This window comes from Gallus gallus, chromosome Z (assembly GCF_016699485.2).
Source record: "Gallus gallus isolate bGalGal1 chromosome Z, bGalGal1.mat.broiler.GRCg7b, whole genome shotgun sequence".
NCBI lineage: Eukaryota > Metazoa > Chordata > Aves > Galliformes > Phasianidae > Gallus > Gallus gallus.
Window position 1 is genome coordinate 42,720,054 of NC_052572.1, and position 4,589 is coordinate 42,724,642.

Genomic DNA, 4,589 nt, shown 5'->3' on the forward strand with positions numbered 1-4,589 from the left:
GCCATTGGCCTTCTTGGCCACCTGGGCACACTGCTGGATCATGTTCAGTCTAGTGTCAATCAACACCCCCAGGTCCATTTCCTCTACACAGTCTTCCAGCCACGCCTCCCCAAGCCTGTAGCGTTGCCTGGGGTTATTGTGGCCAAAGTGCAGGACCCGGCATTTGGTCTTGTTGAATCCCATCCCATTGGCTTCAGCCCAGTTATCCAGCCTATCCAGATCCCTCTGTAGGGCCTCGCTACCCTCAGGCAGATCAACACTTCCAGCCAGCTTGGTGTCATCTGGAGACTTACTGAGGGTGCACTCAATGCCCTCATCCAGGTCATCAATAAAGATATTGAAGAGGACAGGCCCCAGCAGTGACCCCTGGAGAACACCACTTGTGACCGGTCGCCAGCTGGATTTAACTCCATTCACCACCCTCTGGGCCCGGCCCTCCAACCAGTTCCTTACCCAGCCAAGTGTGTATCTGTCCAAACCACGGACTGCCAGCTTCTGCAGGAGGATACTGTGGGAGACAGTGTCAAAGGCTTTGCTGAAGTCTAGGTAGACTACATCAACAGCCTTTCCCTCATCCACCAGATGGGTCACTAGATCATAGAAGGAGATCAGGTTGGTCAAGCAGGACCTGCCCTACGTGAACCCATGCTGGCTAGACCTGATCCCCTGGTTGTTCCGCACATGCCAGGGACAATCTATACCAAGTATGCATGGAGCCCCCTGTCCAGTTACTATAGGATGCTTCTGCCAGTTTTTACTGGTGAGGCTTATTTCCGCCTCCAACACAGACAATTCCTGAGAGCCCCTAGTCACTCCAGAAATATAAATCAGTTCTGTCCCTTTATAACTTGAGGGCATCAGAATCTGGGCAGCAGTGTTCACCAGTGCCTTATATTCCTGATGTGCAAGGCCAACAAATCTACACAGTCTAATACACTCTATTATCCCTTTCCCCCTCCTGGCTGAGGGCAGAGCCCCTCTATTTGTTACCTGCAGTAACGGGAGCAACTTCAGTGGTGGTTGATCTGCTTTGTAGTTCTCTCACCCGTCCTCGTAGTGCAGGAGTGGGTTTGTTGTGCCACTTCTTCATGTCCTCTCCATGCTCACGTAAGTAGCTCTACAGGGCAGCACGAGACATAAATTTACTGTGGTCCTTTGCTCGAATAGGGGGGCATTTGCCTTTGATAGCTGAGACTTTAATCAGTTTGACCAGCTCCTTCAGCAGACTCTTTTGATCATCCTGGTCTTCATCACATGTTTCTGATATTGCCATGGGTTCATCATGATTAATCACTAGGGACAATTCCTCCAGCATGCCATCCTGTTTCTTCTCCATTTTATCCAGTCTTTCTGTCATATGGCAGATAGCTGATATGGAAGCGTGGGATGGCGGTAATTTTTGTTCCAAGTTTTGAAGTGTAAGAATCAGTTCAAAAATTGGGGATGTTCTGTTTCGGTCTTTGTATCTATCAATCATTGCTACCAGTGAAACAACATACCTTTCTGGTGCTGTTCTTGTGAGCTTCTGCCATATTTTGGGTGTACTCACCTCTATCTCGTGGTCCTGATGTGGATCATTAGGGACAAATGTGGGATCAAACAGCATTTCCACCACAGCTGTTCCTCTCAAATACTGGATGCCTTTCTCAACAGTATTCCAGGTTCTCAGCCCAGGCTCCAGCTCGACTTTGAAGGGATATCTTTCCTTCACAGCTAATAACATTCATTCCTAGAGGGTGGCAACTCGGTCCAGACATCTACTAATCCCTCTGTCAATTGCTGAGTGCCAGGTGATGTTTCCTAATTGGCAAGCTTCATTACTATTTAGGGACACGCTACTGGCCCTGTTGTCCCAACACCAAAGCAGCCAGGAGACAACAGTTTCATTTGGGTATTGCATGAACTCCTTTCTTATGCCTTGGATTTCAGTCATTTTCAGGGATCGACGAATAGTGGTAACAGTGACTCCCTCCTCATCACTCTCCTCTCCATGTCTCTTACTTTTCTCCATTGCCTTTCTTGGTGGGGGTGGTTTTGAGGTGGGCCACTTGCCTGGATCTTACTCTACTTCCTCCACTTCTTTCCGTTCTAGACGTGAGGACACCCGTTTCCATTTCTGGCCTTCCACAGGGGCAACTGATACTGATACTGGTGCCTCCTGCAATTGATCAAGATTAACTTGAAGGTTTCCCCTTTTAGTTCGGATCTTGGTTTGGAAACTCTCTCTCTCTCTCTCCAGAATAGTATTATATAGGCTCGGTAAGCACAAGCCAAGCCCCAGATAAGCCGCTCCTCCTCAGATCTCTCTGGGCTGCACCATCCCTTACCCAAATGCTCACTTAGTTCCTCAGGGTCCCACAGGTGTTCAAGAGTAAAATCCCATGACACCAGAGGTCCCCATGCTTCTAATCTCTTTCCTAAACCTCTCCATATTCCCTGCCACTACACATTCTCTGGTTTGGGGGAACGCTTCCTCCACATAATGTAAAACACTATTGCAGAGAATACATTCAGAGTGACTGATAGCACAGTACCTAAGCTGGCACCCCAAACATGCATAAGAGGACTTGGAAACCAGTTCAAACATCATATTGTCTGTTAAATTAGCTGGGATGTATACCAGGCAGGTATCTCCATCAGTGCCCCTAGTTGGCTATAGGTATATGTAACTTCGACACTGAACACGAGGAACTTAAAAAGGAACCAATATGTTTCAGGGAACATAATAGTCCTTAGTCCTCTATAAAATGCTCTTAAGATGAAGTAAAGATCCATAGCTGCCTGCATTCTCCACCAATAATTGTCACAGAGTTATCTGAGTCCGTGATAAGGGGAACACAGGCCTGGGGAAAAAATAAATAAATAAGAGACAAAAGGGCGAAGAAAAAAGAAGGAAGTGGTACCAGCAATTTGCCGTGCGATCCGGCCGGCCCCGGCCTCACAGCAGGGCGCGCCGTGGGCTGTGCGCTCCGGGAGGGGAAAAGCAGAGAGCTAGTAGATGGGTTTTAACAAAAGGAACACACCGGCAACAATCTGAGGAGAAACGGTAATTTACTAAATCCAATAACATCAAACAAAATGAGAGAGTACCCAAAGTGCAAGGAAAGGGATACCACAGCAGGAGTTTTTTTTCTGCAAGGCTAGGACACGGGTGAGCATTTTCATTTATTTTAATCATCCCTTTCCAATGTGATGATATACTATAATATATATTATATTTTTAAATATATATATATATATATAGTTGTTGTTGTTGATTATACAGTTGGCCAGAGGAGGAGGAACTTCTCGCTGCAGCCTTATGCTAATACAACATGAGGGAAAGCTGCCTGAAGACTGCAAGTCAGCAAGATCCTAGCCTCACATTATTCAAAATAACCAGCCAAAAGGTCAAAGCATGTCTTCTCTAACAGAGTGGCAAAGCAAGAGCAGCAAATGACAAGATCCCCCTGTTCCACAAGAAATCACTCAACTTCAGCAACATCCTGCAAGAATCACACAGCATTCACAGTCATAAGCAAATGTGAGACAAGAAATATGGAAATGATCCTAAGCATAGATTGCAGGACTTTCAAGCCTTGGAAAGTGAGTCTCCAGCGTATACTAAACTCTGGGTGTGCCAATGCTATTCCTGTACTATGAGAGTTCGTATTATTAGATACACTGATATTTGTCCCCAGTGGCAATCATATAGATCTTCTGTCTCCATGAGGAGGGTGCAAGAGTGTTCCCTAACCTGAGTTAGATAACTCAGGCATGCTGCTGTTCCCATTCAATCTTTAAAGTGACCCCCACTTACCTACGCAGAGCAGCTGCAGCTACTTCTTCACAGAAGTGCATTCACCTTGCTGGGACTATTCACACATGTAAATCAGACACATGAAGAGCTGCACACAGGCACAACCTCAGTATGTATTTGGAACAGAGAGACAAGAAAAGGAGAGACATGCTGCATTTTGTGCTATATCAGAGAATACAGGGCTTGAAATCCATGATACGTGGGCACTTCTACCAATGGCGAACACAACCTCTGCATTCTGCATTCAAGCCTCTTATTGAATGAGCATTTCCCTCAGGAAAATCATTTTTGGCTCATATGTAATATATATCACATATTATAGTCCATATCTGTTGAACAACTGCACAAATATTACACCTACCAGAACATAATTTAGTCATAGGAGACATTTTTAATGCAGCAATGAACGAACTGTTTCTATTCCTTGCTATTCAAATCAACAATGCTGAATATCTTACACAGACATGTCACTTTCACTTCTAGATATTTTCTGCTTTCAGTGGTAATAGTCTGTAGCAGTTTGATTCAAAGAATTGTTTTATATTAAGTCCATCTTTTGCCTATGATCCTCCCTCCTCCAGCATTTCTCAGACAATGCAGAGGACAGTCATTGATAATCTCTGGATAGAAATAGATATTTTATGGCTGCAGATCTCCAAAGTTCCAGCACTTACTTTCCATCCTGAAAGCTTCCTTTTCTTCTCCTTCCTGCAGAGTTACTTGACTTTACAGATGAAACCAGGTACAGAAAACACTCATTGTAAAAACATCAAAAAACACTGTAAACAAG